The sequence below is a fragment of the Mustela nigripes genome, chromosome 7 (genome assembly GCF_022355385.1).
Source record: "Mustela nigripes isolate SB6536 chromosome 7, MUSNIG.SB6536, whole genome shotgun sequence".
NCBI classification, from domain to species: domain Eukaryota; kingdom Metazoa; phylum Chordata; class Mammalia; order Carnivora; family Mustelidae; genus Mustela; species Mustela nigripes.
In genome coordinates this window covers 45,228,977-45,241,271 of record NC_081563.1, presented here as the reverse complement: position 1 = coordinate 45,241,271, position 12,295 = coordinate 45,228,977, and the positions used below count along the sequence as shown (strand labels likewise).

General features: G+C 40.9%; 1 protein-coding gene and 1 pseudogene across 7 annotated transcripts in view; both read left to right on the top strand.

Annotated features, from left to right (window-relative positions):
• Positions 1-12,295, top strand: part of CTNNA2 (catenin alpha 2) — a 1,132,931-nt gene that overhangs the window by 278,583 nt on the left and 842,053 nt on the right. The gene's annotated exons all lie outside the window — the stretch shown is intronic.
• On the top strand, positions 10,239-10,310 carry LOC132022863 (U4 spliceosomal RNA; annotated as a pseudogene).

Sequence of the window (12,295 nt, the reverse complement as noted above, 5' to 3'; positions counted from 1 at the left end):
TAAAGCCTCTGCCTTCAGCTCAGGTCATGATCCTAGCGTCCTGGGATTGAGCCCCGCATTGAGCTCTCTGCTCAGTGGGGAGCCTGAGCCTGCTTCCTCGTCTCTCTCTCTGCCTGCCTCTCTGCCTACTTGTGATCTCTGTCTGTCAAATAAATAAATAAAAAATCTTAAAAAAAAAAAAGATATCTGTTTCTACATTGATATGTAACTTAAAATAAATTTATTTTCTTTTTCTCTCTCTTTCTCTCTCTCTCTCTTTTTTTCTCTTTTTCTCTTTTTCTTTTTCTGTGTTTTATATCTCTCAGATAGGGGGTAGGGAAACTTGTTTTTCTTTAAAGATCCAGAAATAATTTAAGGTTTATGCGCTAAGAGGGAAAAATCAAGGTTATTATGTAGGTACTTATACAACCGCCATGTTAAAAAGGTGAAAAACATTCCTAGCTTGTAGGCAGTATAAAAACCAGTGGCAGGAAGGTTTTGACCCATGGGTCATACATATTTTGCCAATTCGCATTTTAGGGGATTGGCCCTAAATTATAGGGCCATTCTTTTGGTTAGAAAAATCAGTTAATTCCAGCCAAGGGCAGGCTAGGCATTTAGAAATGGCAAGTGACCTACTTTGTTTGTGTGCATGTTGGTATATGCTGAGTGAAATGGGTCTAGCCATTGTTATCAAATTGTCATTGCCCTTGCAAAGGCTCCTGAGACCAAGGGATAAGGCATTGCCTTTACAAAGAAGGTAAGTGACATCACTTTACTCATACACCACAATTTGAAACGTGAGATAAACAGATATTAAATGAGAAAATATATAATGTTTCTCTTTGATTGACTTGCAATATGAAAGATATTTTCAGTGGGAAAAAATAATCCTGAAGTTGGTGCAGTCTTTTGGGATGAAAACCTCTCAAGCAATTTTGACACCCAAACAGTAGACTGAAGCCTCCTGGAGTATTTAAGGGTGAGTGTCCACAGGCATTTCACAAGGGCTCATCTCCCTTAGCTGCGTCTGCCAGGGAGGGGAGTGAGGGCAGGTCTCAACGTGGTGGCAGATGACCAGGGAAAGGAGGAGGGATGGCTTGAGACAAATACGATGCCTGACTAGACTATAAAAGGAACAGATGGGCAAATGGGCATGTTTCATTCTCTTGTTCTGCCTTCATTAGCTGTGACTTTGATGTTTTCTTCTTCCCTCCAGGTATAAACTAAGGTGGAAAGACAGAAATTGAGATGAGCTTTTTGTGTATGTGGCAGGCGGTCTTACTATGCTGGACTTTTTTGTAGTGTCCATGAATCACCGTGACTGTATTGTCTAGTATCAGAAATTGCCAGATGGCGTCACTCAGAGATGAGCAGTTGAACGACAAGATTCAAAGTTCACATTGGCCTGATGGATCAATTTGACTTTTAGACATCTGATAAACTTGTGAGATTTCAAGGAAATTTGGACAATCTCAGCAGTTTTTGAAATCTTACTTGGGGAACACAAATCCTTCTGAGGTGCTGATAAGACCTGATTGTCTTCTTCGCACAAACATACAAAACCACAACACACATTCAAACAATTTGTACCATTTCAGGGTTTCACGGACTTCCTGTTGATGAAGTCCCAGAACCTAAGTCAGGTTCGGTGGGGTGAGGAGGTTTGGAGCCGACGACTAAAGAAAGAATTCTTAAGACATCGTTGGTGCAAAATGGTGGTTTATTAAAGCATGGGGGGCACCTGGGTGGCTCAGTGGGTTAAGCCGCTGCCTTCGGCTCGGGTCATGATCTCAGGGTCCTGGGATCGAGTCCCGCATCGGGCTCTCTGCTCGGTAGGGAGCCTGCTTCCCTCTCTCTCTCTCTGCCTGCCTCTCCATCTACTTGTGATTTCTCTCTGTCAAATAAATAAATAAAATCTTTAAAAAAAAAAAAAAATGTTTAAAGCATGGGGACAGGACCCGTGGGCAGGAAGAGCTGCTGCCCCGGGTTGTGAGGGTCGGCATGTTAAATACCCCACGGTTGGGGGGAGGTGGTGAAGGGATGGGAGGTTTCAACAGAGTCCTCACATGCTAGGGAGGGTCTACAAGGTGCCGGGGGGAGTCCTTGCCCTTATGGCTTGATCAATGTCATCTTTAGGTCAGGCATTAATGTCAAGATAGTTGGGAGATTCTTGGTGGGGTGTTATGATCCGGCTATCATTTGCATTCCCTTCTACCCCAGTCTCCTCCAGTTTATGGTGGGAGGGGGACATTAGGGCTTCAGGAACCAAGAGTTATTTGCCTCTGGAAATTTGTGCTATTGATAAGGTAACCTCCCTGTTTAGGTCTCTAGGACATCTGTAGAGCAAGGGGGATTCCTGTTCTGCAGGATTGCGATCCCTGCAAGTTAACTATTTATCGTTTTATGGCGGTCAGGGGTGCCTGAGGAATGCTACACATATGGAGGGGAGCGGGAGAAGAGGGGGTGCAAGGCGCCAGCTTTTGCTGTGTCCTCAGCCAGCCTCCTGCCCCCTCATCACTGTGAACTCTCATTTTTGGAACCAAGTTTGATATGCCTGGTCTTTGATATGCCTGGTCTGTCTGTTGATAGACATGTTCCCAGGCAAGCCCTTCGGCTGGTTCAGATAGGGAGATAATGCTGTCTAATAATTATTTTAAATTGTTGCACTCAAGTGTCTTTTTGCTTCGTAAATTCATACAACTTATACTTGCCCACATTTAAGTTTTTATTTGTATATGTACCTATAATACTGCATTCAACATACAGTTTCAGGCAACTCAGAAGAGAATCCTTAAAGGTAGTATTTTCTCTTTTCTCAAGCACAAACTTATAAAAACAATTCTTGAACAGAGGAAAATAACAGGGATGTCCTAGCAGCTATAGATTTTATTACAGTTGCCAAAAGCAATAAAAGAAATGCTTGTGTGTGATGGCACTAATTGATGGTTTTTTAAATGCAGTTTAATTGATTTTTATATTTCACCTCTTGGAAGATCTCAAAGGGCTTTCAATGTGTAAAAGTACCCAAATTGTAGCTACGGAAAGAAAGAATGAAATGAAGCAGCCTACCACAGAATTCAAACTGAAGGAAACTTGGACGAGTGTGTGTGTGTGTGTGTGTGTGTGTGTGTCTCCACGCACACATGCATGTGCCTGCATAGCATGCTAACAGTTCTGAAATGGCTACATTTCAAGGTAAAACAGACTTTATTGAGTCTGAAATGATACATTCCCAAATGTATGATATCCAGCATCGTCAGAAGACCCAATTTAAACAATTTAAACCGTAAAATAGGAACTGCAAAATACTTTCTCTTCTTTATTGTTTACTGTATTATTTTAATGGGAACCTAAAATTAGTTAGAACTATGTCACCAAATCCTTCCCCTTTTAAAATTCCTCCATTTAATTTAAAAGGAAAAGACTTTCTTTGGGATTTGTAGTGCTGGAGGTGAGATAATAAATTATTTTCTAGTTTAGTGGCATTCAAGTCAGTATTTGGCATTAGCTGCATGCCAATGTTCTTAGGGTATGTTGAAAATAATTTTCTGCGCCTAATTTTTTTACGTAAAATAAAAATTCACAAGGAACTTCGAAGAGGTTAGCTCACTTAGCATCCTGCTTTATGCCTTCTTTTAAATGTACTCTCAGCTGGAAGATTTTCTTTCTTCATTGAATTTTGCTTCTTTTCCCTGACAATTGTCTGTGTGGTGATACTGGCTGTCTTCCTTTATGGGCAGGATGCCTAAGTACTTAATTGTTCATTCTCTACATAAGAATCACTTTGTCAAACAATGAAATGCAACTACCTCTAGGGTAAAATGCCACAGCTGTTGAGAGGCCTAAGCTCAACTACACACCAGTTTGGGGCCTGGCAGGAAAATGCAAACTCATTTGCCAGGAAGAGAAGGGATTGGTGGTCTACTGGCAGGCTGGGTATTTAGTTCTAACAAACCTGGCTGTGCCCTCACCACCATTCTGGCTCAGCTCACTTCACCCCGTCCTAACTTCCGTTTTCTTCCTCCTGTCTTCTAAGGGTTAGTCTTTCTTCTGCCAGTTTCCCTCCCTCTTTTCTAGTTAATTCCCTTAATTGTCTGCTATTGTGTTGAGTAATTTGCGATTTCAAGTCAGCGGTCAACCTGAGTTTTCTGCTGAATCTCTGGAATTGATCTTGACATTTTGGTCCCAGTGTGCGCACTGAGGGAAGTTCTTTAATATGCTGAGGGAAGAAAGAGAGGCTGAGGGAAACCGCTGGGCTGCCTTGGGCTGGCAACCCTGTGCCAATCAATGGAGACCAGTGACGGAATCAGAGGCTCGCAGAGCTTTCTAGTTAATTCGATTTAGCCATATGACCCTTGTGACTCAGCCGATTGCAGGAAAAATTACCCACACATTCCCAGGCTGGGGGCCTTTTCCTGGTGTGTCCAGTAACCGCCGTGAAAGCTCTACTGGGAGTAAGACTGCAGGGCTCCTCTTAAATTCACTTTTTCCAGAAACCTCTCTTACACCTCCCCAATATAAATTTTTATCTCTTTTCTCAGCGCTTGTGTGGATTTTATTCTTTATACTTGACAACTCATCACACACAATCTTGTAGTCCTGTGGCATTCCTTCTATTAAGCCCTGCAGGAGAAGCCTGAGTGTGAAGAATGGTTACCCTCTTCTCCTAAATTTCACTTACATCTTCCCCCGCTCCCCCCTTTGCAAAGAGCTTTAGTGTTTCCATTTGATCCACAGCTTGGGTGAGAGCTCCAGGGTGGTTAAAAAGCTGCCTGATGGTTGCAGGGAGAGGCTCAGGCAGAAGCCTGGACACCAAGAAGATGCCAGAGGGTCCCCTCTAAGGCTCCTAGTCCTGCTTGTGGGTGAGCCTCTCTGAGGAAACATGCTTGCCCAGCCTAGCCTGGGGGCAGCCACCATGTGGAGGTTTGTCAGATCATCATCTACTTCTTGATGAGCTTCCCCTCCTTATCTAGGAAGTGGTTCTTCAGGCGGTGAGGGAGTCTGCACAGGCAGAACCCAGGGCATGCAGAGCCAGAGGGCCTGGTTCAGGTTCTTCTTTGGATCCTGTTGGCTTCCAGGGTTTATCTCATGGCTTCTGCATGTCCTGGAAGACGGTGGGCTGCCGTTTTCCATCCTCAAGAGTTGCTGGGTGCTCTCCCTCAACGGGGCCCACATCTTGCACAACCTCATCATGGTGGTTGACATTGAGGCCCAGAAAGAGGTAGGTGCAAGAGGTTCATAGATGCTTGTTGACCAGGTGGTTAATGGCAGCTTCCATTTCTGTGGAATAATTCTGACGAGTCTGGGAGCCCATGGTAATTGGCAGTAAGGAGCTAAGCTCAGAATATGGTGTTGACTGTCCTCAAGGTGGAGGATGGCCGAGAAGGTAGTTCCAAAGGTCGAGATGGGAAAAGAGGTTGGAGAGTGGTTGGCTGGAAGAAGGGGTATCCCTGGGTCTATTCAGTGCAAGCATGGTTGAAACAAGAGACAGATTGTGTGTCCCCTTTTTCTTTTAAATTTGATGACTGCTGTCCTTATCATGGTTTTCCATAGGACCTCACTTCGTTTGCTGTCTCCTTCCATTTCTTCCTCTACTGACCACAAGCAGCCTTTTTCCTTCTTTTCTTCCTTTCCTTTCCCTTCCTTCCTTCCTTCCTCCCTCACAGTGAATTAAGCACTAAGGGCAAACAGCGAGATAATACTAAGAGGAAAATAAAAAGACTCTTTCCAAAATTTGAGCCACTCACATAGTAATTAAAAAAAGTGCATCCACTTTATAGTCACCTGGTCTGAGTCCCTTGCTTTCTAACTTGCAAACAAACAGCAGTATGGCGCTTAGAGATAATGAAGTGTCCTGTGATGGACACAGGAGACCATGATTTCTACCCTTAGCCTTTTTAGGATTTATCATTTTGCTGATGGTTTTGTGAATACAGTCCCAAGAGATAGGCCACTTCCTTAAGTAAGGACATGTATCGTCCTGCCCCTACCTAATACACACATACATACACAGAAGAAAGTTTTCTCTATGCCTTTAATATAATTTGTTTATTCTCCAACAGATTGTATAGATGATGATGTTTTAACTTATACAGATCTATAACAGTGAAACTCATACAGTAGTCACTAAATACTCATGAATTGTATGTGGAACTATTCTTTCAACATTTATTGACCCTTACTTTGTGCATTTAATGGCAGCTATTGTCAAAAAGAAACACATTTTAAAGTTCTAATAATGTTAAGCAACTGTATTTTAGCTCTGTGATTACATTAGAGTGGAGATGCAATTTTTCTTCTGCACATACTGAAGTAAGTGAAAGGAATAGATCAGCGTTTATGTGGACAGGAATGTCACTTAGCAAACTGTGTGTCTGCTGATTGACGGTAGCACTTCTGTCTCCCTCTCTCCTCCTCCTCCTCCCTTCCACTGGCTGAGTCTAAGAAAAATACACTTAAACAAAACTGGACCTATTATGCTGCTAAATGTTGATATTCCATAGGCTGGTTCTTAGTTAAAGACCTAGATATTCAAATACCTCTAAATTAAAGTTGATTTATCCCCTCAGCCTTAAGGGCTATAGTGTTCCAGAAAGGTCATGACCACACAGGCTTTCCTAGTTAACTCACTCCCCAGGTAATTGATCTGATCACATGGCTTTATGTGCCAGCTATACACGCCAACTTTCCTCTTTACATCTTTGGCCTGTATCTCTCCCCAGAACTATAGACTCGAATATTCAGCAGTTTACTAGAGAACTCTGTTGGGATGACCAGTAGACATCTCAAGCTTAATATGCTCAAAAACCAAATGCAAGATTTTTCCCCCAGACCTACTCTTCCCCAGTTTTATCTTAGTTCCAATTTCTCAGATCATATTTGGAGTTATATTCCATTCTTCTCATACCCCGTATCCCTTCTGTCTTCAAATTTTTTGGCTCTGCTTTCTAAATATATCCAGAATTTATATGCAAAATATGATGTATTCACACTTGGCCCTTATGCAGCAATGAGAATGAAGTAACACCTCTACAGTAACACTATGGATAAATCCCACAAAATATAGTGCTGAAAGAAGCCAGATGCACAAGTGTATAATCTGCGATTTTATTTATATAAAGGATAAAGCCAGGCAAAACTAACCTATGCTATTAGGAATCAGGTTGCCCTTGAAGGTCCATGACTGGAAGAGTTTGTGAAGGAGTTTCCAGATGTTTAGTTTGTGAAAATTTATCAAGCTATATGTTTATGGTATGTACACTTCCCTGTCTGATACTTCAATATATTGTAGGGGTGGGAAGATGTTCCCCTTTTTCATTTCTAGGTTCTTTAACTATTAATTAAATTGAGATAAGACAGATTAACAGAGAAAACAAACAAATTTAATTTCATATGCATGTGAGTCTCCAAGACCAGCAATTGAAGCCAATATGCCATCCTAAGTTAAGAAGGGATAAAGGGTCTGGGGCTTCAAAGGGAAGAAAAATAATTCATAGGAAGATGGGAAGAGCAAATGCTTGGTACACAAATGTTTGTATGCCAGGGCTGCAGGGAGGAATTTGAAGAACAGGCTCTGTGGAGTTCCTGGAAGTTTACCAGGCTCTCTCTTTCAAAACTTTTTCTTTTATTTATTTATTTTTCTCTCTCAATTCTTAGAAGCAATTAAAGGAAGGTTAAAAAGCTCCTCCTGAATCTTTTGGACCTTTACTGTCTTTAGCTCAAAATAATCCACACGCCAAAGTGGCCCATTTTGGGGAGGCTTCTTCTAAAGCCCTTCAATAATGATATTTCTGTGCAAATAATATGGGTAGGCACTGCCACCTCTCTGGTTGAAACACCGTCGTCTCCTGACCAGATCCTGAGGGTGGCATCCTACCTGACTCCATTGTGTCCACTCCTGCTCTCTTACAGAGTCTAGCCAACAGTACTCTTTTCACTATGTTACTTAAATGTTAATCATAATCATTCATAAACAAATATATCATTTTTGTTCAGAAATCTGCAGTGGCTTTCTGTTTTTCTTGAATAAAAGCCAAATAAGAAGTCTTACAAGGCCCCCCATGATCCATTGCATTCAACTCTCTTAGTTGCTCTTTCTCTTAGTCCCCTTCTCATGGGTCCTAGCCACACTGGCCCCACATTCCTTGATACTGACCTCCCCTCTGCTTTAGGACATATCAGCTGTCTTGTCTCCTTATCTAAAGCGTTCATCCCTACTCATATTCAGGGTTTCTTCCCACTTTTTCAGTTCTCTGTTCCAGTGTTTTGTCACCACTGAAGCCTTCTATGGCCATCCAATATAAAATAACATCCCTGCCACTTCTCAGCCACCTTAACCTACTTATTTTGTTCTTATAAAAATAGTACCATGTGACAAATTATATTTTTAATATTTTATTATTTTTGTATCTTTCCTAAAATGTTTACTCCACGAGAGCAAGGATGGAGGGTGTGTGTTCACCTAACAGGTCTCTTCTGTATCTTTAGTTTCTGAATCAAGTCCTGGCACATAGCTGGACATCAGTGAACATGTGTTGAATAAATGAAAGCAGTTGTGGAATAGGTAATCAGTGTGGCAAGAGCTACAGTACTTCATAGGTCCCAGACCTGGTATTGCCAACACTGTGGGTATATACTAAAGGAAAAAATAAAATAAAATAAAATAAAATAAAATAACTTCCATCATATTGTTCACATGCTTTTTTCATCTGTCTTACACAAATGCTTAAGTAAAGGAAGAACTCAGATGATCCTAAATGGGGGGCAGGGGAGAAAGATCCCCAACACCTGTGAGGAGTGTTTCTTTGCACATTCTATAAGGAAATACATTGCTACTAATTGAAAGGTATCTTATCCCACCTTGTCAAAATATGAAAAGATCTGAAAAGCACTAGCACATGTTTCTGTGTGACTTACTACCTATGAGAAACAAATGACCATGTTGGCATGAAACCATATTTAAGTAGAAAAGCAGAACAGAGAACAATAAGCAAGCATAGATTGTGATCTTCTAATTTTATTCATTGAGATTAGCAGAGGTAGAAAGTATAATTGGGTATAAGTTTTATTATTTTTTTAATTTTTAAAAAATAGATTTTATTTATTTATTTGACAGACAGAGATCACAAGTAGGCAGAGAAGCAGGCAGAGGGAGAGAGGGGGAAACAGGCTCCCCGCTGAGCAGAGAGCCCGATGCGGGGCTCGATCCCAGGACCCTGGGATCATGATCTGAGCCGAAGGCAGAGGCTTTAACCCACTGAGCCACCCAGGTGCCCTAAGTTTTATTTTTGATCCCAAATATGCGGCCTTAACTGGCATATTTTCATCTGGGAAAATAATTTCTAAAACATTTTACACACATAATGTAAAATGTAAGTTCACTAATTAAACACATCCTACTATAAGATTTATTGTTGCGGTATCTTAGCTCATTTTCACTTTGTAGAACTATAAATTAAGAATCTTTTTTTCTCTTGGAGACATGGTGGGGGGGGCGACTAACCATTTGTTCCTCCAAAAAGTGGTCAGAGGTGAAGTGAGGACCACACTTTAATTACAATATTGGAAGACTCTACTTAGCTAACTTAGAATACACTAAGGTGCCGGCTGAGAGCTACCTGTCTTACACAACGCCGGAGAACTTCCCAGAGGGATCACATCCTATAGATGTTTGATTGTGATTCTTATTAACATATGTCACTCATAAAACAACTCTCCAACTAGCGCCTTTTTGCTGCCTCCCATTACCTATTAATTTTAATTTCTCATTGTTCTTCAATCCCACGAAAGAAATTTGAGCATTCCTGCTTCTGAACCCTGTATCCATTGTGGAATTATGCTTTGTTCCTTTCTCACCATCAGGTGCCCAGCTTTTTCTTCAAGATGTTGAATTATCTTAAAAAAAAAAAAAAAGATGTTGAATTATCTGTCAAATCCAACCCCTCAAAATGCTTTGGCATTATCCCCTATATAGATTTACTCTATTCCTGCTTCTTTGTTCTTCACTCTTATTGAAATCTCATTGTGATTCCTAATAGTAAGCAACCAATAATAAGTTAGATGACCAAAACCAATAATAAATTAGATGACCTCCTTAAAATATTCCTTAGATGCTCTCAGCTTCATGATAATCACTGCTGTCCTAGGGCTGTAATGTATATGTATAAGCATACATGCACACTCTTCAGTGACCAGGGTAGAATAGCATAAGTAATAAAAATTTCCAGAAATCAGTGCTCTTTTGAATACAGACATTGAGCTTTGCTCAGTGGCAGTATCATAGCCAATGAGGTTTATCCGAGGCGCGTTTATTGCTAATTGAATACAGACATTGCTTGCATCCGAGCCCATGTGAACTTACTCATTTTATAGCCTTCCTTTGCTGACATTCCATGTCTGATCTTATCTAAATGTAAACAAGCAAACAAACAAAATCCCAAAACACAAAGCATTTGGAAAAAACAACAATTCGATCCACATTACAAAATTGAGAAGATGTGGTTCTTTGAAGACTGTAATGTCTAATGGTGAGACAAATACAAGCAAAAATGATACAATATGTTACTTGTTAAAAATGATACCTAGTATTTGAGTTTTAATCTTATGAGCTTGACACTGTTCAGTTTTTTCAGTGTGTTAACTGATTAAATCTCACAGACATCATAAGAGGTAAGCATTGTGTGTGAAACGCATCGCAGAGAAAAGGTTGACAGCACATTTCTAGAAGAACCTGTGTGAGTCGGAGAAATGTTCATAGAGGAGACAACCCTTGAAATGAAACTTCATGGCTGAAGTCTTACAGGTCTATAAATGTGAAAGGCATTCAAAGGAAGTAAAACGTTTAAAAAAGCTGAGAAATTTGAGCAGGTACAAAGTGTCAGGGAAAGAAGCGTGTGCCAGATTTTGAAGTGGCAGAGGGAGAATGACACAGTTGAGGCTTGTCAAGAACTTGAAGGTAAAGTCACAAAGGATGTGGTAGCCATAGTTAAGGAATTTAGTTTCTTTCATGTGGTTATGAAAAGATTTGAATCATGTTGAATAGGATAGTGATCTGATTAGTCTGTTAGCAGAGCCTTTCTTGTATCCTAATGAAGGATGCCTCTCTGGGGGGTCTTAGGGTAAGGTGAGGAAGCCAGGAGGCATGACAGACACCAAGCAGTCATTTTCAATAGTCCAGGTAAAAAGTGATGAGCATTGCACCTATGGCAGTACTGGCAGTGATAAAAGTGCAAATATGTACCTTGTTATGGTAGAATTACAAGCATGTGGTGAGTGGAATTGGGATGTGAGGAAGATTGGGGAACAGAGGCTTCTGTCTTAACCAGCCTGTGCATGAAAATCTTACCAAGATTTTCAGTAGGAGGAGAGAGAGCTTCTGGGAAGGTCACATAGTGATATTTAGAGATGTTGCATTTGACATGCTTCCTGGACCTCCAGACAGAGATGTGCCAATAGGCAGCTGGACACAGGGCCCTAGAGCTCAGAAGGCATTCAGACTAGAACTGCAGATTTGGCAATCTGTGTTGAAAAGGTGGAAATTAAACTCCTGGGAGGAAGCAAGCCAGTTAGAGAGAACAGATCACCTGAGAAGAGAAACGGGCCCCCAAAAAAACAGACAACTTAGGGATTATCTGCTTTTGAAAAAATGTACTTCTGGAGCAGAGAGTACAAATGAGAATTGTTAAATAGTAATTTTGTAGTCATTCATATATCCGTGGTAGCCGAAATCAGTAGTGGACATAATATCTTAGGGAGAATTTGTAGAAAGAGGGTAGTAAACTGAGGTATATTGACTGTTGAGTAAATAAATGACCTTCAGCATCTTCTGAAAGTCATTTCATTGTGATGCTAGAAACACTGTGAGGTTGTGACATTTTAATGAAATTACTTAGGAATCAGTTTGAAAGGCCAGAGATTTATGACCATAACCAGGTAAACTATAAACAGAATTATCTCTTAGTGACCTCTGTACCCATCATTAGATCTGGTGTTACTTCTTCAACCTCCAGTTTTGATTAAAACAGGAATTCATTGTTCCAATTTTTTTTTTTTTTTTAGCTTTTATTTATTTGTTTCCCAGAGAGAGAGAGCACACATAAGCAGGGGGAGCTGCAGGCAGAGGGAGAGGGAGAAGCAGGCTCCCCACTGAGCAGGGAGCCTGATGTGGAGCTTGATCCCAGGACCCTGGGATCATGACCTGAGCTTAAGGCAGCTGCTTAACCCACTGAGCCATCCAGGCACCCCTGTTCCAATCATTCTTTTTTTTTTTTTTTTTAAGATTTATTTATTTATTTGACAGAGAGAGATCACAAAT